The 26,626-nt window shown below is 29.2% G+C and overlaps 1 protein-coding gene across 2 annotated transcripts in view; it reads right to left on the bottom strand.

Annotated features, from left to right (window-relative positions):
- LOC111689195 (sialin) overlaps positions 1 to 25,698 on the bottom strand; it is a 66,015-nt gene extending 40,317 nt beyond the window's left edge. The window contains exon 1 of one of the 2 annotated variants that reach the window (XM_046950445.1): positions 25,150 to 25,698. The gene's annotated coding sequence lies outside the window, so the exon portion shown is untranslated. The remainder of the gene's footprint in view (positions 1 to 25,149) is intronic. The other variant, XM_046950845.1, reaches the window with a different exon arrangement.
- Between the last annotated feature and the right edge of the window lie 928 nt (positions 25,699 to 26,626).

Raw genomic sequence — 26,626 nt, 5'->3', positions numbered from 1 at the left:
ATGATATGGCAAATATAAATTAAGAGAGTGTACATGTTGTAGGATTAAGTGAATACGCAAGCAAATTTCATTTATATGAGACGAGAAATGATTATTACTTTCTAATAAAATGCCACATTCTATAGAGTAGACACTTGAAATGTTTAAATTTTAGTTCCATTAATATCTTACCACCTGGCTGACTCCAATTCATATTTCTTTCGTCACAAATAATTATTTGTGACGATTACAAAGAGTTTAAACTCTTTGTAATCGAGAATGAAGACAGTCGTCACTTTAGTGTCCCCTTTGTAAGCGAGAGCGGAGGCAATCGTCTCTTTACTGTCTCTTTGTAGGGTGTAGAGTGACGATTGACATCCTCGTAGGACAAGCCAATGTTAAAATGGTCGGTCACCTGGGTAGTCAGGTGGCTAGGGGCCACCACAAGTGGTAGGTTAAGTGGTCAGTTCGGAACTGTCCCGTCGAACTGCTGGGTACTTCAAAGTTATTAATGTAGAATTTAAAAGTGTTATTAGTGTTTATAGGTGAAGTTTGACCTTCAAGTCATTTTCTGAAGGAAGTTTGTATGGGGGCTGGGTCAAATGAGGCCCGATCATTACAAAAATAGGTAATGTTATTAAATGTTCTATAAAACTAAGTTTTGCTAACTTTTGCTGACATAATAGAACATTTAACTCAACTATGAGCCCAAAGGCCCTATTTGGGTGGTACCGATTTTATCCATTTTCAATAGGCTTCGTTCTTGGGTAAAAAAAGAGTGTGTGCCAAATCTCATCCAATTATATTGAAAATTGCGACCTGTACCTTGCGCATGAGGTTTTCATGGACAGCCTGCCAGCTAGACGGACGGACATAGTTTAATCTAATCAAAAAACGATTCTAAGCCGATTGGTATACTTTTAGGTGGGTATAGGGTCACTAAAGTGGTGTAGGGTACAAAAATTATTATATTAGGTATAAGAGCTTTTGAATTAACCATTTTTGAATTGAAAAATAATGGTACAAATGGATTACATAAACTATCAGTTTCAAAAACCAAATCATTCTTTCAAAAATGTTCACCTCAAGGTAACTCCAAAGTCAAAAAAGTTAAAGTATAATTTGTTATACCCTACACCACTTTAGTGGGGAGGGTATATTGGGTTTGTGCTGATGTTTGTATACCTATTGAAAATGGTTAAAATCGGTCCATTATTTCGACTAGCCCCCATACAACCGTACCACCCAAATAGGGCCTTTTGGCTTATAATTAATTTAAATGATCTATTATGTTAACAAAAGTCGACAAAACTCAGTTTTATAGAACTTTAAATGACACTTTCGATTTTTGTAATGATCGGGCTTCATTTGACCCTATCCCCCATACAAACTCCCCTTCAGAAAATGACTTAAAAGTCAAAATTCACTTACAAACACTAATAACACTTTTAAATTCTACATAAATAATATTGAAGAAGACTTAACTTCCCCTACCAACATTTTTAAGGATAGGGCCATACTTTGCCCTACCTCCCTTTAAGCCCTCTTAAAAAAATCTCTTTTTTTTGCCAAAAAGAATAAAATAAAAATATTCCGAAATAAAGTTAAAAAAACAAACCAAATGCTATATTTTTTTAAATAATATCCATTTTTAACATACATACTGACTGGTGTAGGGTATCATATGGTCGGCTACGCCCATATGATATATAACAAGTATGAATGTATAGTCATTCATACTTGTTATACTTAATTATAGAGAGCATTGTTCCCAAGTGCATTAAAGGGTTAATCTACCTCTTTTCACACTATTTTAAATAACGGACTGTATACGAAAAATTCCATTCGTTTTTGGTAAATATTTATACTTATTTCTTGTAAAGAATTTATACTTATTTCTTGTTTAAGAAAGGTTAAAAAAAACTCAAATAGGAGATTTGAAACGGCCGTTGAAATAATCAATCTTTTTTGACAATAGCTGAGAACAAGTTTGCATTTTCTTATAAGGAAAAAAACTAATATTGGAGTAATTATAGATATATTTTAAGTAACGAAATGTTTTTTATATATATGTATCCAAAAACATTTTTTTTGTCACATTTCGATTTCATGTGCTGTCGGACACGTTAATGGCCTGGAGAATTCGCAATAACTTTTAAAATTTCCAAAATGCATATTCGGTGCACACAATTTATTTATTCATTCATTCAATATAGCAATATAAAGCCTTAAAGGCCAAAAAACATGCTTGGTCCAAATTTCATCAAATTATCTTGAAAATTGCGGAAAATTGTATAAATATATATATTCTGGGTCCTCATTAAATTCTAAGACGATCTAGCCATATCTGTCCGTCCTTCTGTCTGTTGAAAGTCTGAATGGAAAGAGCTAGAACGTTAGAATTTTATACACACTCCCGCTCACTTAAATAGGTTAACTGATTTGTTTACACTCAAATTATTAAAAATCAGCTATTAAGAATTGCGCTAATTTTTGTCTCACTGGTCATACCTAAGACAACATGTTATTATTTAAAATTTTAATGTTACTAATTAGTCCATTAGTTTTTGCAAAAAATTAATTTGAATGTAATCAAAACTGTGAACCTATTTAAGAGAGCGGGAGTGTATACCAACCAACCAGACACTTTGCTAATCATGATAAGGAACATCACTTCCTTTTATATGCTATTCTACAAATATGGCGTCGCCTGCTAAATGTATAGTCTTTAATGTAATTCAAAATAAGTTATACATCTTGTTATCACATATTTTTTTTTAACAAAATCACGAATCTTCATTGTTTTTAAGTATTATTTTTCATGAAGAGGTATTTTCCAAATACGAATCAATACTCGGCAATGTTAAAATCATGCATGTTTCACCTAAATATAAACCAGTTCATTATCAGTTGAATTTACAATTTTTTTTTTTTTGATGGGACAATACATATTAATTCAGATAAGAACAAAACTCCAGTATTTAGATGAAGTAAAACTGATTTACTTCAATTCAGATAAGAACAAAACTCCAGATTTTTGGCTCTATTCAAAGTAAATTAATAAAGTAGCGACATCTCTAGTTGTACAAGAACATCTACAACAAACACATGTATTTTGTATTTGGAATAATTCAAGATTGTGTCAAAATAAAATTTAACAAAAATTTCCTTTAACAACAATGTGAATACCATATAAATAAAAAATATTACCCTATTCTGTTGTTTAAAAAAAACAACAAAATAGAAGTTGTTTATTTTGTTTTTATTTTTTCCCTTACAACTGCATTTAGAGTTGGAAAACAACCAGCCAAGTGTAGAAAGGAATGTAAGAAAAAATAAACTCACTGTTATTGTTGATGTTTTGTCAAAACTTTAATGTTTTGTGAAAGATGCGTTTTGAATTCTTATTGAGTTTAAAATAATTCTTTCATAAGACATTTCAAGTTTTCCTAAAATATTGGGAAAGGTTTCCTGATGAGCTGGCTTAAGCAACCGGCGAAATGCGCATAGGAACTAGCTTCCCCACCATCAATACATTACAGTGAATTTATTTAAAAATTGGGGTTGAAAGCACGATAAGAAACTCTTTAACTTATTTGAAAAAATAATAAAAATCCCGAAATCAATTTTTAAATTAAATTTGCAAGTGCCCGTGCATTTAAAACTGAATACCCTATTCTGTTGTTTTTAAAAAAACAACAAAATAGAAGTTGTTTATTTTGTTTTTATTTTTTCCCTTACAACTGAATTTAGAGTTGGAAAACAACCAGCCAAGTGTAGAAAGGAATGTAAGAAAAAATAAACTCACTGTTATTGTTGGTGTTTTGTCAAAACTTTAATGTTTTGTGAAAGATGCGTTTTGAATTCTTATTGAGTTTAAAATAATTCTTTCATAAGACATTTCTAGTTTTCCTAAAATATTGGGAAAGGTTTCCTGATGAGCTGGCTTAAGTAACCGGCGAAATGCGCATAGGAACTAGCTTCCCCACCATCAATACATTACAGTGAATTTATTTAAAAATTGGGGTTGAGGGCACGATAAGAAACTCTTTAACTTATTTGAGAAAATATTACTTTTAGGTTGAAAATATTAAGGATTTAATTATATTATTATATATTATACAATTTATAACACTTATAACTACTTTAAAACCACTTTTAATTCACTTTATCAACTTTTTACAAATTTTAACAAATAGCAAAACACAATTTAAAAATGGCGACATAAACAATGTTAACAATTTTCAAAACAAACTTTGACAACTTGTTTCATTTATCAAGTTAAAAAAATAGTCCTTTGGCCTAATGTTAAAATTGTCATCAGTTCCCCAGCAAAAAAAAGAATGATGTTGTTCATAAAGAAAATACCAGCAAACAGGATCTCGTATAGGACATAGAACAGTTTTCCCATCCTCCGTTGATCCAAAAAAGAACAGATTTGGATTTTAATAATCGAATAGATAAATCATAAAGGTGTGAGCTTAGTAGAAGAATCAAAGCTTAAGTCTCTTGGAATAATAATGATTACTCAGTTAACTCTAGTGTTTATAAAAAACCGACTTTTGAAAAAACGGATTGTCGGTTAACCGAAAATTGGCCTTTCCCAGAAAAAATCCGTTTTTGAGAGCTTATCGCCGAAAAATAATTATAATTTTTGTTATAGTAATTCTGGTCCGTAAAACGATTTAGTGTAAGTATTATAACGGGCATATAAACTCCAAAATAATTTAAGAATTTAGGAAATGGACCAAACTATTGTTCGGTATAACATAACCTAAAGCTATGTATTATTCTGTATAACTTAAAATTACGACAATTGAATTGTGATAATATGCCTCTCCAACCCACACAAATTTTAAAATCATTTAAAATCCAACTTTTTACTTTTTTTCCTGAAATTGTAAATCTTTTTTTAATATACATAAAATATTTTTAACATATCCTTACTTTTAAAATTATTTAAAATTTTGTATACAAAATTTTTAAAAATGTGATTTTTGTCAAAAAGAAAAACATACATTTTTGTACCAAAAATTTTAATTTTTTGAAACCGGTTAACCGAGTCATAAAAACCGGATAACCCGGTTAACGGGAAATCAATGTTGTCTAAAAACCGGTTTATAAAAAATTGAAATATGCAATAAAAACCAGGTTTTTGGTTACCCGGGTAACCGGTTTTTTAACTCAGTTAAAATTTCACAAACTTTATTGATTTGAAAACCTTTGCATATTGTTCATTGCCTTCTTCATGTAGCAGATTGCTATAAAGAATTTGATAACCTATTGGGTTTCTCTGCATATCAATTAGAAAATTATTTAAAAAAATGAAGCAAAGTATTAAAATGCCAAAACACATTCCCCAGCAAATACATTACATAGCAATTTACGAAATTTTTAGAGGTTGTCTCGGATTTTTTTTCATATCTACGTTATATATGGACCTATTTTTCTGATTTTAAATAGCGATCTTCCCGGAAGCATGTCTAACAGAATTATTGAAGATTCGGATCTCACCGATATCTGGGGTCCTCTAAAAACTAATTTCAACAAACATACAGACAGACGGACATGGCTCAAAAATAATGATCCTGTTATTAAAAAAAGAATAATAAAATCAATTTTTTATTAAAAACAAAAACTCGGGATAATCTTTGCTGCATAACCAATAAAACATTTTAAAAGTTGTGTTGTTATCTTATAAGGGGGGAGATGTTCTAATCCAAGCTAAATAAAAAGACGTGCGACTCCCAAAAGCTATTGAAGTTGATACAAGTTATCCACAATAAAATTAATCGTTCAATTCACAATTGATGTTGTAGCGTTGTATGTCAGCAGCTGCTACAATAGTCATAACAATTTTGTTGGTATTTTGTGTGCTAAAGCTCTATGCAACTTTTACGACAATTTTTCATATGTATTCGAATGTTTTAAGAAAGTTTGGTGTTGCCAATTGTTTATTTCAACATAAAAACAAAAAATTCAAACGATTTTAGGATAAAGAAAATAAAAAAATTGAATTGCAATCACTGTTACTACACTTTAGTAGGTGCAATACACGAGGCGTTGGAGTTGTAATTGATGATAGGTTATCTTTTGAACCTTATGTTGATAATATATGGTTTATATCAACCAAATCTGTTTCTACCTTTACATGTTAAAAAGTCCGTTGCACATGCATAACTAAAATAATTAAAATTGTTGTGCTTAAAATTTTTAGATTTGTGTATGGACTCATGTTTCTTCACACTTAAAATTTTTTTTTAATCTTGACTTTGAATGTTATCTTAAATTTCGCATGTTAATATACCTAAATTATTAAACTTCAAGTACCTCGGAATATTGTATAAAAAATATTATTTACGAGATCTATTCGGTATCTACAAATAATTATATCTGCTATATACAATTTAATATATGAACAATCATTTGTTGTACAATCTGCTAGTATTTGGAATTTATAACCCAGCAATTTACGTTCTTTTACATTATCAGTAATGACCTTCATGCCGAGAATTCTTGATCTGTTTCATGTATGTATGTTTGCTGAAATCAGATTTTAGAGGACTCAGATATTGGTGAGACCATAATCTTCCATAATTCTGTTAGACATGCTTTCGGGAAGTTCGGAAAGCAGAGCAAGAGCAGCACTGTGTTGTTATTGCCTAGAAACATGAAACAGAGTTGCCAACCTTTTTCAAAAAGGTACCATTGTGGTGCTTTTATAATTTTATGACAGTGCATGTACTGCTTGTTATAATATTTTAAATCTTATTTTGTAATTAATTAAGTTAATTACCGTCTTATGAAAAAGCGATTATTAAGATAACAATGGTTGTTAGAACCTGTTTGTATATGGAAAAACTGTGTAATAAACCATTGTTAACTTTAATAATCGTTTTTGCCGGAGGCTCTTAATCTTTAACATTTTCTCTATAAGGTTAACAAAACTGATAATTTTTTCATCACTTTATGTGTACAACCTTTGTTGGATCAGTTTAATAGTCCATACTAAAATTTAAAACACTGTTTTAAATTTTAGAAACCTAACATAAATCTTTGAAGTATATGGGACACTGTTGTTACATTTTTTTGCATTTATTTTAAGCTTACAGCAACATTAACTTGCTATTTTAGAACAAATTAGGTTCTAATTGAATTTGAATTGGATATGATAAATATTCTTCAATACTACAAAATAAATTGTGGAAAATATTCAAAATACGTTAAAATAAGAAAAAGGTTAATATGTATTTGTTTATATTTTTAAACATCAGGCCAGATTGTTTTATACAGAAATGAACAGTAAATTTTGACTGGTTTGAAGTGGTTTTGTTTAAAGATATATAAATTTTGCAAAAAAAATATAATATTTCAAAGCATTGTACAATTTTACAATTTGGCTGTGGATGCATCGGTAGGCCAGTTATTAGTGTGGTGTGATAGGCTATATCATTTTGAATGTTTAATGACATTTTACTATTTTTAAAATAACTTTTAAACAAATTAGGGGATTTTTAATTTGAATAACATAGAACGCAAACCATTAAAAATCAAAGCATTTGGTGTCGGAAATAACTTCAATCGATTTATTTCAAATTTTCTCATTGATCGCACTATACGAGTTGTTATAGATGGGATCTCTTCAAACGAGTTCAAGATTAATTCAGGGGTACCGCAAGGCTCCGTTCATACTTATATCCTATTTCTTATCTTCATAAATTACCTTTTTTGTCAAACTTCAAACTCTATCTTCTCTTTTGCCGATGACAGCAATATCTGCCATTCCTATTCATTCAAATATAGGCCAAGCCCTCTAGAGATTGGAGCAATGAAGCGACTTGATAAAAATTTTTGAATGGGGTCGTGTAAACAGAGTCGATTTTAACGCCCGCAAGACTCAATGTTGTTTTTTAACACATAAACGTATGGCAGATAATGTTAGTCCATCTATATTTATGGGTGGTGTAAATATTAAGGAAGCAGAAACTCTTGATGTTCTGGGCATGAAAATACAGTGCGATGTCCGATGGACTAAATACATTTTCCAACTGTCGAAAGAAGCATTCAAGTGTTTTTTGAAACGGTGTAAGACATACTTCACTCCATCTGATCTTCTCACTATTTACACCACTTATATCCGACCGAAAATGGAATACAACTCCAATGTATGGGCCGGATCTTTGAAGTCTATTTTGGAGCTACTTGACCGCGTACAAAAGAGGGCGAAGGTACTTATCGGCGAAGTAGGGTATCCAACTCTATTGATTCACCGGAGCACCGTCGCAATGTGGGGTGTATTTTCCATATGTGGAAAAAACTTCCTGCAGAAGTATTTCCCTCCACTTTCGATATTAAAAGGTTTAAATCAAATGTCCACAAACACTACTCCCTCTATCCTCCCTCCCACAACCTATTTTCATAGTTCCAGCACAATACACGAGTAGGGGTCATCCCCTGAGTGCTGGTCCAAGAAAAAAAAGATATATGTCTGGAAGCGTCAATAGGCTATATAACTTTCCGAAAATTGGTCTAGAAAGGGTAAAAAATGGGTGAAAACGACGAAAAGGAAAAAATTGGTACTTTTGTGCATAAAAACTTATTTCTGGCAATAAAATGTCAGAAATATTGGTTAACAAAGTTGCGTTGCGAAAGTTGGAACAAAACTGGTGTTTAAGCGAGTTTTATTGCGAGATGCATTTTGGTAATTTCTCCTTTTAATGAATAATACTATTTTTAACAACGTTAGAATCTAATGCCAATTTTTACATCTTTGCTGGAAGATTCTAACGAGTAAACCGTTAACGGTACTTAAATATTGTTTGCCACCAAATTAAGCTTGTTTTTAACACAGTCTTAAGATATTGATGTTGTCTACGACAAGCACTACGTGCACATTATCTTTTACATAAAAAAACCTGCAAACCTTCTACGAGGTAATATTTGGTTTTAAATAAAAGAGATCTACGTCTCATAAAATTTGAAACTTTATTTTGTTTTATTTTCATAAAAACTTGGACAAATTGGATTGATGCCAAACATTTGGTCCTTCGAACCGGATTCCTGAATTGAGTACTGGATTTTATTTACAGTCCACTGGCAATATATTTATTATTTATTTCTACAAAATAATTGAGGTACGTAAATATATTTTGTGAGCAAAAGTGGAGTGATAAAAAACTCGGTTGTTTTAACGCGCACACATACACAAAGTTCTTTTTGTATTTTTTCGTCATTTTTACTTTTAATACTTAATACAGTGCAATCTATCCCTTAATTAATTTTTTGGAAATTTTAATTTTTCTTGCTCCGACTGACAATAAATTAAAGTTATTTTTTTATTTTCAATAAATTAGTGTTTTTATATTTTCTTTTGTGCTTCATTTGTTTACAGATTTACATCTGTAAAATATAAAAAGAAAATACATATACGGTTAATTCTTGTTCTTCCATTATATTGGTCACCCTACAGTCGGTCAGTTTAGCTATTGTCACGATTGTTGCTTGACATTTAAAACTAATTATAATATTTTTTGTCGTGAATTAGTTCTGATTTTTAATTTCCTTACATTTTATTTTTTTTTTATATTAAACATGTCTGTTACGCCACTAAACGAATTTATTAGAGCATCGGATGCTCTTGTTACTTTCGGCGCGATGTTTAATGATTTAGGTGAGGATATTCATAACATTTTTACCTTAGAATAAGACGATTGTGGGAGGAAGTTAGAACAACTTATACTTCTTGTGAGAAGTTTTTCGAAACTTTTCTCCCCAGTGAATCTAGTGATGTAGATGTGGCAGCGTCTAAATATCAGACCACATACATGGCTTATTTTCAATGTTTAGGCTCTATTAATCTATTTAGGCACTTCAGAACACAATCTGACTCTACCCCCTTGTGATGTTGACACATTCGGTGGGGATTATGTTTCTTGGCCTACTTTTAGAGATTTATTCACGGCAATTTATATAAATAGCACGCGGCTTAGTAATATAGAACGACTTTGGCATTTAATACGTAAAACCGAGGGTGAAGCTAAAGATATCGTATCTAAATATCCCTTAATTAATGAAAGTTTTGACTTAGCCTGGCGCGATTTGAAAGAAACATATGAAAATACTCGTATGTTGGTACATAACCAACTCAAACTTTTATTTGGTCTTCCTTCCTCTGACAAGGAATCAATAACAGCCCTTAAAACTTTACAACGAGGAATTAATAGTTGCCTTACTGCTCTTTCTATTTATAAAATTCCTACTGAGAATTGGGACCCAATTATTATTTTCATATGTATTCAGCGTCTGCCTAGGTCAACTGTGATTTTATGGGAAAAGGGCGTTAAGGACAAATCTGTGTTGTGTACTTGGCATGATTTTGATAACTTTCTGACGGAAAGAATTCAAACATTGCAATACCTTAAAGGGACAAACTCTTCTGACGTGGAATCTTCAAAACATTCTTACGATGCTACTTCTACTAAAATGTCATGTATCTTGTGTCCTAACCAGTCTCATTTTTTGCGAAATTGTCTAAACTTTAAAAATCTTTCAATAATGGATAGAATTTCTACCGTAAACAAATATAATTGCTGTTATAATTGCCTTTCGAGGACACATAATGTCAGCAATTGTAAAGTTAATAGTAATTGTTTTATTTGCAATAATCGGCACCATTCTATGCTTCATATTCAGCATACAGAAACGCCTTCTGTTTCTACTGAACGCAATTCAGACGCGGTTCTACGAACCACTAACGCGCTACAAATTATCCAACACCGAATACTTCGAATAATATTATGTCAAACCGTCAAGTATTTCATACTCGATATAATCAGTTCGTACTCTTAGGGACAGCGACTGTTAATATAAAACATAATAACAATAAGTATCAGGTCCGTGCTTTGATTGATCCGGGTTCGAAATGCTCGTTTATTACTGAGCGATTACGAAAAAGGTTTAACATTTAATTCCTCGCGTTCTACGAATGTTGAAATTTCTGGTGTCAATAATACTGCATCAGTAGTTTCAAGAAATATTTGTTCTTTGAAAATCGGATCTAACTTCGATTCTTCCGTAGAACTAAATATAAATGCATTTGTTTTACCAAAAATATCGACAAATTTGCCTACGACTTCCGTTAACGCCAACATTCAAAAATTATTGCCAAATCTTCGTTTGGCGGATTTTAATCCTTTTGATAGCCGACCTATTGATATCCTTATTGGCGCTGATCTATACCCTTGGATTGTTTTACCGGGTATAGATCAGCGCCAATAAGGATATCAATAGGTCGGCTATCAAAAGGATTAAAAACCGCCAAACGAAGATTTGGCAATAATTTTTGAATGTTGGCGTTAACGAAAGTCGTAGGCAAATACAACGAAACTTATTAGGGTCGTTATTAGCACAAATGACGATTTTTGGCTGGATTCTGACAGGTCCAGTTAATCCTAATAAATTTAATTCAGTTATTAACTTTCCGGAATATTCGACTTGGTCGCATAGGAACTGAAATACTTTTATCGAAAAATTTACTTCATTATCACCAAATAAGCTCACTTAAATATGTTTACGTTTTGCCTAATATTTAAGTATTTAGTTTATACAGTTGATGGATCTGTCATAAAACCAACCATGATTCATTCGGCTTAAGATATTGCGAATGAATTAATTGTTACAATATGCTTGAGATATTGCAAGGTGGCCGGCAATGTTTAAGCGAGTTTTGTTGCGAGTTGCATTTTGGTAATGGCTCTTTTAATGAATAATACTATTTTTAACAACGTTAGAATCTAATGCCAATTTTATACATCTTTGCTGGAAGATTCTAACGAGTAAACCGTTAACGGTACTTAAATATTGTTTGCCACCAAATTAAGCTTGTTTTTAACACAGTCTTAAGATATTGATGTTGTCTACGACAAGCACTACGTGCACATTATCTTTTACATAAAAAAACTGCAAACCTTCTACGAGGTAATATTTGGTTTTAAATAAAAGAGATCTACGTCTCATTAATTTTGAAACTTTACTTTGTTTTATTTTCATAAAATTTTGGACAAATTGGATTGATGCCAAACAATTGGTATCCAAAATTAGGAAAAACTTGAAACTGATATTTGTATATAGTAACGCGAAATTATTTTCGATTTAGCTTTATAAATTGTAATAAATTTTTATTACCAAAGTTCCGTTGTGAAAGTTTGGTTAAAACGGAAAAAAGGGAGAAATGACGAAAAACGGGCAAAAGTACTGTTCTTGTCCATAAAAAGTGATTTTTGTTTGTTCTAAAGTTAAATACTTTCGATTGGGCTTTTAAAGTATCAGAAATATGTATTGGGAAAGAGTCGTTGCGACCAGAGGGGGAAATATGCATGTGGTAATTCAAACTCCACGTTTAAACACGGGTAATTATGTGTAGTTTATGTACTTTTTCGGAAATATGCAGAAGTATTTTGCTGTAATCAGTCAGAAGATATATTTTAGAAAAATTAAATTAAACTGGGTAAAAAGGAGAGAAGTTTTGAACAGAGATATATCCTTACTTAGAAGTTTCAATTTTATTCCAAGAAATCTGACTTGTTTTGGAAATAGGTTTTTTTAAACATGAATCAAAAAGGGGAAAAATTAGTACACACTTTTTTCTAAGTCAATGAATATTATTCATTCTAAAGCCCCTTCACACGAGCAGACAAGTAATATGATCTGTCAAAATTTTAAGCAGAAACATTCGGATGGGATCGTCTAAACACAATATGTAATAAAACCTACTACATATAGAGAAAATACGGATGGAAAATTTGACATTCGTATGGCTCTCTTTTTCAAAAAAAATTAAACTGCTGTTTCCATCTTATTTGTTAATATTTTATACCAATTGTATAAAAACAAAAGTATAAATCATATCAGGGATGTACTTTTATTTAAATTCAAAAAAAATTAAACTGCTGTTTCCATCTTATTTGTTAATATTTTATACCAATTGTATAAAAACAAAAAGTATAAATCATACGACTTTTACTCTCTTTTTTGGAATTGGTTTTAGTTTTATCAATTTTTAGTGAAGTACCTTTTTAAATGCTCTTAAGAGTTTAGATCATGCTTTAAAAAAGAAAATGATTAAAAATCCGAAATTCTAAGTATTAATATTTTTATTGCTTTGTTGCTAATTTTAAAGATAATCTTCTACCACTCAAGCCCAAAGAATTTTGAAAAGGGAGAAAATGAGTGGTTTTGGTAAATTTTGTGAAAGTTGTTCTGAATTATATATTTTGTATGTTGATTTAATTTTCGACATTAATTGCAGGGGTAAAAACTAAGGCAATATTAATTGATCTGTAGATTTAATATTATTAATCATTTAAAATCCCAGGTAACTTTGGGTAAAAAAGCTAGTAATTTTGATAAATCTAATGAATTTCTTTAGTATGAAGTATTTTTTGTAGCCCTTAGTTAAAAAAAAGAAGTTTGAAGTATGCCAGACTTGTAATAAATGAGCAATATGATATGCAATTTTTATTAATATCCGGCTGTATTTATAAAAATATCTTATTCTATTGTTAAAGTACACAATACTTATCAAAATTAAAATTCATATTTGTAAATATACAATGTAACTATTACACATTTATTGTATGTTTTGTTAATATGTATGGAAACCCTTTCAACTTTCGGTTGTCATTTCATTCTTAGTGTTGCAAAAAATTACTATAGGTTATTTAGGTAATCTAATGTGAATACAAGTTTAAATTAATTTTATTCAATAAATTGTTTATATTTCAACAAAATTATATATACATTGCTTATTATAAACAAGTAAGAGTGCTATATTCCGCTGTGCCGAATCTTATATACCCTTCACCATAATGTATTTTAAACATCTTTTATAAATTTTCAATTTTCCCGACTACATTATTATTACATCAAAAGCTAAACAAAAAGAACAACAACAACGCTAAACGAAATAAAAAAACAAAATACACTAGGCATCTAAACCAACAGACATCTAAACATACATAACGAAAAACACAGAAAAACAAAAACAAAAATAACAACACAATGACGCCAACAGCATCCAAACCAAGGGTGCCCAAGCCCTATGCGCTTGGTACTCTTTTGTTTTTGTAAATGCGCTTAGCTATAGACAGTTTGTTTTCTATACACTTATATGCGCTTATCCTTAGCAATACGTTGTTGTTCTTAACAGTATACAAGCAAGAGTAAAACAACAACACTTTCGTATTCATTGCTGGTAAACATTGACGAGACGTAGATTTTGTTTTTGTTTATCGTAAAAAAAAAAATTGTTTTAAAAAGCACTTGAAAAAAATTTGTGTTAGTTTTAAATTTCAAACTTACATTATTCGCATATAAAATTATTGTACAATAACTCACAATCTACTCTCATATAATTGAAAACGTTTTAAATACTTTTTTCTATTCATTAAAAAATATATTTGCAAAACAAAAGGGAAAATTATTTTATTTTAACAAAAAATGCAAATCATATTTTTTTGCTGTGTATACTTTGTATGTTTGGATTCCAAACATACAAAAAAATACACAGCTGAATAAAACCAAATACATCTACACACACGCGTGTACATCTTTTTCTATTTATAGTGTTGTTGTTGCTTTTATAACAATTTTTTGATGAAATTTTCAGAGGTTGTCTCGGATTTTTGCTCATATCTCCGTTATTTACCGACCGATTTTGCTGATTTTAAATAGCGATCTTCTCGAAAGCATGTCTAATAGAATTATTGAAGATTCGGATCTCGCCGATATGTGGGGTCCTCTAAAAACTGACAGACAGACAGACGGACATGGCTTAATCGACTCCGCTATCTATAAGGATCCAGAATATATATACTTTATAGGGTCGGAAAATTATATTATAGAAATTATAAACGGAATGTCAAACTTATATATACCCTTCTCACGAAGGTGAAGGGTATAAAAAGAAAAGTTACATTTTAATAATAAATTCACGGATAACATATTTTCTCATTCATTTTACAAATGGTATTCGAATAACGAGTACAAATAAGTAGTAAACAAATTTTATTTACATCACTAGTGTTTTGTTTGTCTCGTATTCTTAGTTGTGCGTCACAAATTACCTTAAAAGCAAAAAAAACTGAAACATTCAGCGAATAATATCCTTCTATTTATGTAATATTGGGCCATATCGCCACCAGTTTTCTTAATTCTTATATGGGTGCCATCTATTGCACCAATTACTCCTGGGAAGTCACGGATTAATTTAAAATCTCTCATTAAAAATGCTTCCTCCTCGAGAGTCTGGCATTTTAATGTTTTCTTGCCCAAGCGATGCCATGGCATAACCCATCCTTTCACAAATCCGTGAATCGGTTGACTGCGTGAGTCCATGAAGGGGTCCGGCATTATCTTGAAACTAAAATTTATTTGTAAATTAAATTAATAATTTCTAATTTTAAAATGAATTTACTTACCTCACCACGTCCCCAACAACGTAAGGCAAACTTTACCTGTAAATCCCCTCCTGTCGAATATAATTTGATCTTTGACTAAATCTACGATTTTTCTTATCGTCTATTTATTAAAACGATATTTAATTTTAAATTGTTTGTCTGGTATCGTGAAGGGATCTACCCTTTCTTTTTAAATTTTTGGGGATCTAATTTTTGATATCTGGCTTAAATTTTCTGTTGAAATACATATTATTTATTGAACAGTTTAATTTTATTTTAATGTACTTACCTATTTGCAATATTGTATCTGGCTTAAATTTTCTGTTGAAATACATATTATTTATTGAACAGTTTAATTTTATTTTAATGTACTTACCTGTTTGCAATATTGTATTTATGGCATTAATTGTTCTTTAACACTTAAAAATTCTTTTATGGTAAACAAAACAAAAGGCGGAAAAACTCTGTACAAAATATAAACAAATACCAATTGTCAGTTATTTTTGCTTTAAAGAAGGGTGAAGCTTACAATATTTTTTTCATTTTATTGATGGTTTATTAAAGGTATTTTAGGCTATTAATCATTTATGCATACTATTTTTCGTATTTTTGCTTATTATCCGTTAATAAACCTATAATATTTTTTTTATAAATACAGGTGATAAACTTTATTTTACTAAAGAAAACGTTGGTGCTTTTTTATTCCTTTTCATTTAGAAAATAACGCTTTTTTACTTTTTTTTAATTTTTTCGCGCGCGTTTTGCTTAACCATTGTTGCCAACACTGACATGAAATTAAGTATGTGGAGCTTGGGTTAAGATACAACCCATAAAAGGGAACTTATTGGTACTTCTTCGTTTTTCAAAATGTACGTTTTTGAATTTCCTACAATATAGAATCTAGAAACATTAAATTAAACATATTGAGCCCGGAGTATGTGATAACCTGCAAAAGAGAACCTTTTGGTACTGACTATTTTTTTAACAAATCATGATTTATGGTATATACGATTCGGTACATCCGAATAAAGAACTCTTACTTGTTTTTCTATATATTTTATTTTATTCGAAAGCAATTGGTTTTATTATTAGCTTATTAAAATTAAATTATTTCTTTAATAAAAAATAAATTACTACAAAAAAGCTAATGGTAAATTAATTATGTAATTATGTGTAGAAAATATATGCTTAAAAAATTAACACAATGTTTAGTTAAACAAATATTTAAAAGATATAAAGATATTAGTCATTTAAAAAATATTTAAAATAATACATTATTACATGACCTCAATATTCGAGGCAACAAAAGAATCTTTGTCGACAGTCAAGCGGCACTTCTCTCACTAAAATCTTATACTACTACTTCCCTATTAGTTAGACAATGCAAGAAGGATCTATCAATGCTAGGTCGTCTGTCTGACATTACCCTTGTTTGGGTCTCTGCGCATACGGTAATGAACAGGCAGACAAGATACTTTCTTCAAAAAGCAGAAAACAGGTGAAATAACATAGACATATGCAAAGGGGCCAAGTTACTGTGACCCTCCTTCAATGAGAAACGCACAAGAAATCTTGTAAACCGAAGTAGGCGGGACATATCAAGGCTGACACGCTAATCGGCTTGGTCGCCGCCCTCACAATGATCATTGTCGCAGTTGCAAAGACATATATATTATATTTTTCTCCATATATTTCGAATAGTTTTGGAATGTATGGATTATGATACATTCTTTTACACCTGGTTATTAAGGGGGATACGAAATGACTCCCAATGAAATAATGCCCACAATCTTCCAGTCACGGGTCACAGCCCTTAATCCCAGCAGAAGTTGCAGATGTCATAAAAACGCCAAACATCAAAGGCGATTGGCCCCGTCGGAACATCCATGCCGATGTTAAAGCACCTTGGCAAGCGGGGGATCTGGCTCACAGTCTAAACCCACTTTAACAAACGTTGCGTTGGCTGCTAGCAATCCCATTTTGGTTGCAATTTATAAACAAATTATGAAAATTTAAGCTGTGTATGTATGTTTGTATGTATATATGTATGTATGTATGTATGTATGTATGTATGTATGTATGTATGTATGTATGTATATATGTATGTATATATGTATGTATGTATGTATGTATGTATGTATGTATGTATGTATGTATGTATGTATGTATGTATGTATGTATGTATGTATGTATGTATGTATGTATGCATGTATGTATGTATGTATATACGTATGTATGTATGTATGTATGTATGTATGTACGTGGGTAGGGTTTGGGCTACTAGGATCACGTATATGTATACTCAATACATTCATGATTATGTTACCCATTACAACCACACTGAATGTTCAAAATTTTGGGTTTATTTTGATCATAGTAGATAATATTTAAAAACATATCAATATTTTTGAGTTAGACCATAATTATATGGTGACATTTAGCCTAGAGGCCATTGGTTATAAAAAGAATGATTCCACTATATTGAATGGCGTTTCTTCGAGGCATGCTTTGGAGTTGTACACTTCCACAATATATTAAAACTTAAAATGTATAACAGCTGATATCTAAAACAAAATATAGAAGACAAGTTTCCCCGAAAAATTTTGACCCTAGTATTATATAAATACTTGAGTTCCAATAAATTGAATTAGCGATAGAAGAATGATTCCAATAATGTATCTTGAAACGTTTAAATACAGATTATTGTAACAAAAGATATTATTTTTAGATACCCCAAGGCGTATATTAAATCCCAATAACAAATTTTGGTTTTATCTTTGGGAAAAAAGAGAAAAAATACAAATATTGCCAAAAATCGCCATTTTAATGATATTACATGAAAAGATGGTACAAATGCCCCAAAATTGTGGACCATATGGTCCAAAAATATATCCATTCTAATTTTTGTGTTTCGTATAATATAGTCAAATATAAAATACAGAATTTTCGGGCAAAAAATAAAACTCAAAAATTAAAAAACATAGCATTTTACAAAAAATATAGCTCAAATAAATAAAAAAGGTATGTTTGAATTTGTTCCTTGATATTTTGTTGTACTTGATTTTTTCTTCAAAAATTCAAAGATAATTATTATTTTCGATCCCTGGTAAAATTACTTTAACCTATTATAGTAGATTTTTTAATTAATTTGGTATAAATAAAATATTTAACGTTTTGTATATTAACTATACTTGGTTTCTGATCTTCAACACAAGCCCTACGTTCTCTTGGCATCATTACCTCTACTAAATAAAATATAAATAAATACAAAGAGATCTACGTCTTATTTAAATTTGGAAATATTTTGTTTTATTTTTATACTATCTTGGGAAGCTGTGGTGCGGCTGAACATTTAGCCCTACCGAAACGGATTTTTATGATTCATACAAGTATTTTTGGCATTTTCTCCATCATATCTTGGAAACATACATTCTTTTACCGAAGAAAAATATCAAGCCACATCTAATGAATACTTTTAATGTGGAGGATATATTTCAGGAATGATTAATAAATTGAAATGGGATTCGAAAAAAGAATATCCAACAATGAATTTTAATTCCGGTAATTCAGAGCATCCTCCTTCCGATATCAAATATGTTGAATTGAATTATATTTTTTGGCATGCTTATAGGGATTTTTTAACTGCAATTTAATTTAATCAATAGCTCGCTGCTTAGCAATATAGAACGTCTTTACCATTTAGTACGAAAAACCGAGGGTGAAGCTAAAGCAATCGTTTCAAGATATTCATAACAATAGTCTTTTACGTTGGTGACGATAACGGAATAAATTAGGGTCAAAGAACAAATTAGAGTCAACCACGCGGTTACACATTAATGATTCTTTGTCGAACTGCTGCCTAGCAATCACTTTTTGTAATCGAGATCGAAGACCGTCGCCACTTTACTGTACACCAAGTAAGCAGGAGAGTGGCAGTCGTCAACTAACTTAAATTCCTAGGATTTATTTTGGGATAGTAAACTTAATTTCAGTTCTCACATAGGTTTTACTGTTTCAAAGATATTGCACACTTTACGAAAATGTTTTTTATATAAACATTCATGATCCTCTTCATATCAGATAAAAACTGGCTTATTCTCTTCTTATGTTACAAGTGTTATACGGACTTGAGGTTGTAGCAGGAGCTAATAGCACTGGCTTATCTAGGATATGTGATTATCTAGGATTATGTGATTTGGATTGTAACTTTTAATTATTAGTTTTAAGTCCTTTTGTAAACTCAGGGTTTTTATTACTAAGTAATACATATTTATATTTTGGCCTTTAAGGCTTTGTATTGCTATATTGAATAAATAAATAAATAAATAAATAAATAAATAAATAAATAAATAAATATGCAGTATTGTTAATACGACAATTAGTTTTGTCTACAATATTGAGCGGAGATATCATATTTTGTAGTATGTTGAACATTTTTTAAAATGCAGCTTCGAGAATTGTATAAACAAATTAAATGCCAAACAAAATATCATTAAATGTTCAATCCATATGACCAAGTACAACATGCCTATCAGTCGTTAATAAGCCAATAAAAAATCTACAAGAAATCACCAAACAATTTATGTACTCACAGATATAATGCAGTCAAGAAAGTCTGAAAGTAACCACACTGAAAGAGTAGTAATTAACGGAAGTGTCAAAATTAAAAATGCAGAAAAAAGAGACTTTAACAGTAACAACACTAATTCAAACCTCCTAAAAGACTATTAGTAGTAATCAAAACAATGAGAGGACCAATGCATTATACCCTTCACCTTCGTGAGAAGGGTATATATAAGTTTGTAATTCCGTTTGTAATTTCTATAATATAATTTTCCGATCCTATAAAGTATACATATTCTGGATCCTTATAGATAGCGGAGTCGACTAAGCCATGTCCGACTGACTGTCGTCTGTTTTTAGAGAAACCCAGATATCGGCGAGATCTGAAACGTTAATAATTCTGTTAAAATTGCTTTCGAGAAGATCGCTATTTAAAATCAGCAAAATCGGTCTTTAAATAACGGAGATATGAGCAAAAATATTTTTTCATGCTTTGTCAAAAAGATGTATTTGATGTATTTGCCCAGTTAACAATTTTTCAGACATATCTGATGTCAGAAATTTCCTAAAATAATTCTTATACTTTATCAGAATTTTTAACGAATAATATAAATTTCCTTTAGTCATTTTACAGAATAATCGGCAAACTTTTAATTAGACTTTTCTGCATATTTTTTGAAGTAATTAACGATTAACATCAGTCTTGTCTGCACAATTGTCGAATAGGAATTTTATTGTTACGACAATTATGAGACTATTGGAGAAGGACAATTTTATTTTTATTACTATATTATTCTTTAGACATAAAGCAGAATAGTCTGTAAATTTAAAATAAAATATCAAAGGACGATCGAATAATATCCGATAAATCAGAACATAATCTGAAGAGAATTGTTTTTGTAATTTCATCAGACAATTAAGTGAACAATATAAATTTCCTTCAGATATTTAACAGATTGGTATGCACATTTTCTTATATATTTTGCTCAGTAATTTTTTAAGAAAACTTTGCGACAACTCTGCACATTATCTAAACGAAATTTTGTTTTCTTTTATAAAAATCATGCACAAACCTGTTTATATTTTGAAATTCGTCAACTGTACTTTAAAAGGGAATTTAATTTTTATTTTCTCAGTTGGTCTTTGGAAATCAAGTAAACAACATCAGCATATGTGATGATTATTGCTTAAATTTGTTTAAACTTTGTTAATACAGAAAGATTTGTTAAAAATTACATCATATTTATTAAGGGTTTAATTTTATAATATTAAATATATAATGAACTCTATTTTTGTATATAATATGTACAGTAAATCAACTAAGTTTTTTGCCTACCTTTTTTAAGAGAATTTTGTTTTTTGTTCATAAATAAAATTCGAATAAACAGGTAAAAAGTAAATATATGTTTTCCAATTAAAAATAGAGATTCTGTAAAATGGAAAAAATTAGAAAAAATATTAAAATACAAATTTTGGTGCATTAGTTGTTGCATTTTATTATTTTTCATCAGAATTTGCATGTCAATAAATTGAAAATTCCGGTTAATGTCATTGGGGTTTTCAAATTATTTTTGGAATTTATTGTTTTATTGTTAAAAAGGAAAAGTGATAAGTATTTTTCAATTGCAATTTGCAAAAATCATATCCTCATTGGGTGAAAATGAGATGTTATTTGCCTTAAAATATTTAAAGGATAATGATGAGGCAATTTCGATATAAAAAATTAGTTTAGATTTCTAGAAGAAGTGTAAATCAATAAATTATAATTATGAAATGTTTAATCAATAACATAAAAAAATACAAAATAGAGTAATAGATGAAATGATCCAAAGAAATATTAGAAAAAGCGCACTGAGTGCTCCTTCAAAACCTTTAACTGTCAAAGGGAGGCGACTTGTATCCAAAGAAAACTATTGGACTCCTGATTTATCTTTTTCAAAATCTACATACGAACTAGGAGGAACACTATGTTTAAATTTAGACCTCTAAACAGACCTTAGATTGCTTGGAACCAATGTAAAGTGAACTGTCGTGCAGTACGGGAAAAATACCTAATTTAGATACTTTAAAATAGAGGTGGTTATCATACCGTAACGTTAACAAAAGCAATATTTTCACCTAATACATACACTTATATATATTTAGAATCCAAATCAAGAATAACTATCCAGATCCAAATACGCCTACTGTATTTTATTCATAAAATAAAGAATTTAAAATATGAGGTTGAAAATCAAGATTTTAGCATTTAATAGTTCTATAGTGGTATATGGTGATGGCCCCATACTTAAAGTGGCTAGGAAGGTACTTAGTGTTAGATTTATTGAATAAGAATCAATATTATAAAATTCTAAATAAAATTTACACAATACTCTCCAAATAGATGAAGTTTCCGTAATGTAGTTTTTGTTTATCAATACAAAATGACCAAAAACCCGTATTATTTTTGTTATAATAATAGATTTATACCTCACAAAACTTTTTTTCTAGGTCCAAATCCATTGATTATCTAATATATCATGTATCCAATTCAAAATTACTTATTATTTTCGAATGTTAAGTCAAATATTGATAAATTCTGATAGATATATAGGATAATAAATTGGTTAAGAAATGTCCAAATTTATAGGAGTAATAAATATATTAAATATTATAAAATAATGCACCAATATTAAAAAAATGATCAAAAAACCTAAAAAAGCAAAATACTTTATTGACCCAAAAAATTAACAATACGTTCACATTTTATCAAAAATCTCGTTAATTAATATTACGATTTTACTTTTTATGGTAGAAAATTAAAATATATTTTGCTAAAAATAATTGTTCACATAAAGTTTTTTCTTTAAATTTATAAAATTTTACATAGACAAATTACTTAATTGATTCACTGTATGTAGTATGGTTTAATTTTAATAATTTTAAAAATAATGTATATGTTTCTATTATTTATTATAAATTTAAAAATTATTTTTAAAATTAATAATAAAAAATTGTTTTCATCAAACGTTGATCAGAATAGTCGGTCCATTTTCTTAACCTAGATCAGACTTTTGTACGAACTGTCGGACATTTTATCAGATATTATCCGACATCAGATATTCTTTTATTTGATCAGACTTTCGTACGAAATGCCAAAAGAATGTCACACATGGTATCAGACATTTTTCTGACTTCAATCAGATTTGTCGAAAATTCCCTCAGAATTTCCCCAGAAATTTACATCAGATTTCGTACCGAATTCTGACCGACAACTCTGCACATTTTTCCGAATTTCCTCAGACAAAGATTTTGTTTAGTATGTTTGCTGTTGGCTTCATTGAGTTATATATTTTCTTTTTGTTTTCTTTTTGTGAATTCTGTTCGTATATTTGGATGTAGGTAGGTTTTATTGCATTGTTTATTTTGTTTTTCGTTATGTATGTTTAGATGTCTGTTGGTTTAATTGCCTTGAGTATTTTGTTTTTTATTTCCTTTAGCGTTATTGTTGTTCATTTTGTTTTGCTTTTGGTGTAATGATAATGTAGTCGGGAAAAAATTTAAAATTTATAAAACTAATATGTTTAAAATACACTATGGTGAAGGGTACATAAGATTTGGCACAGCCGAATATAGCTTTTGGTGTAATGATAATGTAGTCGGGAAAAAATTTAAAATTTATAAAACTAATATGTTTAAAATACACTATGGTGAAGGGTATATAAGATTTGGCACAGCCGAATATAGCACTCTTAGGGCGAGTTTTTCTGATAAAGATAATCTTCATTCTTTGGTTGAACTGTTTTTCAGTTATCAGTAAAGTTACTTATTATCTTAGTTTAACTGAGTGTAATTGGCCAATTAAACTCAAGTTATAAGTGAGAAAACACAATTAACAAAAACAATAAAACAATGATTTCGGAAGAAGAACAACAACATGATATTTTAAGTAAATTGCAATTTTCTGATTTGTTTTGTTTCATTAATTATTGTTTTTAATGTTTATTTAACATTTTTTCAAAATTTTTCATTTTACAAAAGTATTGTTTGCAAAAAACAGCTGTTCATTGTTTATATTTTTGAGTGAATACTTGGTAATACTAACAAAGTTAACTAAGCTTAAATCTAAATCTGTATCGCGCGATTTTTTTGAAATAATTTTTCACATTTTAGTAAAATGATTGAAATATGAAAAAAGGTGGATAGTGCCGTAGGATAAAAATTTTTGATGAAATGATTGAATTGTAAAAGAAAACAGCCATGCGTCGCAGGCGAAAAATTATTAAAAAAAAATCGTGCGATTTTTTTGAAATAATTTTTCATTTTTAGATTTCAAACTTATATCAAAGGAAAGCCCCAATTGTACTCTACAAACTTTTATATAAGATGAGGTACCATAACATATCGATATGTTTTAGAGATAACGGTATTTTTTTAAAAAAAGTCAAAGGAAAAAAAAAATTCACCCTGGTTCTCAATGTGTTAATAATATTTGTTATCTAACACATCAGACCATATCGATTTATCAGTGATCGAGATATATACAATTATATATCAGACCTTTGGAGGCCCATAACTCCCGAACCTTAATAGAGCGGATAATTTTTTTTCTTTTGTTGAAGTCACAAGAACAAGTACTATCATGTGGTATAAACAAAAGTTTTAAAATCAGCTGGATCAGAACTCTTAATTTAAGCCAAAATTTAAATTTATTTATCTCATAAACGTGAAAATTTTAGTTTTAAAAATTTTTCTCGCACCGAAAATAACAGACATATGTACATATTTGAAATCATTGAAGTTTCCATCTCTGGCACTATCAAATGATTAAGTATATATTTATTAGTTATGTACATACATATGTACATATGTTATTGTTTTATTTATTAGTTACTTTGACTTTGGTGATTAGAAGAGTATATAGAAAGAATTTAATTAATCATGAAACTATGGATACGCTGAGTTTTTATTATTTAACACACAAATTTTAAAGCTGGTTTAGATATGGCCTCCGTCGTGCCGGTTTGTTTTTGACAAACAAATGTGTACGTACATATGAATGTACATGTTTTTACTTCAACAAACTATTTAGACGTTCACTAGGTCAAATTGAAGTATATTTATTTTATTTGTTATTAAGATTATCGTTAACTTATCACACAGAAACACTCACATTTATATTCTACCATTTTTCTGTCATAGCCTTTTTATGCTTAATGGTATAACGGACAATTTTATTTTGTCATCTTTTTTAAAGTGTTTGTTTATGTTAGAAAATAAACTTTATTTTTTAGCGTATAAATTTTCAATATAAGGCACACAGTTTTATTTCAGTTTAACTTTTTTTAACACTAAATCACATTTTAATATCAACAATGCGAAAGTAAACATATACCACAAAAAAAAAAAAAAAACAAAAATAGTGTAGTACTTATTGATTGCACAAACTTTATATATTTATTGTTGATTGTTGTGCACTTTTGTAACAGGCTGAGCAAGGCGAATTCTTGAGGTGAACTTGGTCGTATCAATGATTATTTTTTATATCTACATTTTCATTGTGAATTTATATAAGGTTGCAAGTGTACTTATTAGGTGACGGAAGCATTTATTGTTTAACAAACATCTTCAAACCAAATGAATTTGTTTTTTTTTAATTTCCCAACCTCTGTCAAAATTTGTCTGTGGTTTTTGTTATAATTTATGATCTATTTGTCAAAATTTTACTGTTGTATTCGTTTTAAATTTACTTTTGAAGAATATTATGTGGACGTCTAAGTTCATTTTATTATTACACTTTTTAATATACGGTTGGTGCACAGCTGATTGCACCAAGGCAAATTCACATAAGGTGTTGGCCATGACGAAACTAATAAGGTGAAATCAATTAAACATCATTAAAATCATTTCAACAGCTGATTTTTTTGTCCACGGAAATTTAGTTCGAAGATGTCAAACTCCATATTAAATTTAATATGGTTCATTGATAAATAAAAAAAAAATTATACTGGTGATAATTGATCATAATAAAAATTTGAGTTGAATCATCGATTTGCCTTACTAAAAAAACACAACTTTAAAATAATAAAAGAAATCATCTAGCTATCTCCTGTGTTTGCATATTGTCTTATATATATATATATAATATATATATATTATATATATATATATAATATTATATATATATATATATATATATATATATATATATATATATATATATATATATATATATATAATATATATATATATTATATATATATATATATATATATTATATATATATATTATATAATATAATATTATATAATATATATATAATATAATATATATATATATATATATATTTTTGTTTATCGTAAAAAAAATTGTTTTAAAAAGCACTTGGAAAAAATTTGTGTTAGTTTTAAATTTCAAACTTACATTATTCGCATAAAAATTATTGTACAACAACTCACAATCTACTCTCATATAATTGAAAACGTTTTAAATACTTTTTTCTATTCATCAAAAAATATATTTGCAAAACAAAAGGGAAAATTATTTTATTTTAACAAAAAATGCAAATCATATTTTTTTGCTGTGTATACTTTGTATGTTTGAATTCCAAACATACAAAAAAATACACAGCTGAATAAAACCAAATACAT

The sequence above is a fragment of the Lucilia cuprina genome, chromosome X, assembly GCF_022045245.1.
Source record: "Lucilia cuprina isolate Lc7/37 chromosome X, ASM2204524v1, whole genome shotgun sequence".
Classification (NCBI taxonomy): Eukaryota; Metazoa; Arthropoda; class Insecta; order Diptera; family Calliphoridae; genus Lucilia; species Lucilia cuprina.
Note: the sequence above shows the minus strand (reverse complement) of the source record. Positions and strands in the feature narration are given on the sequence as shown.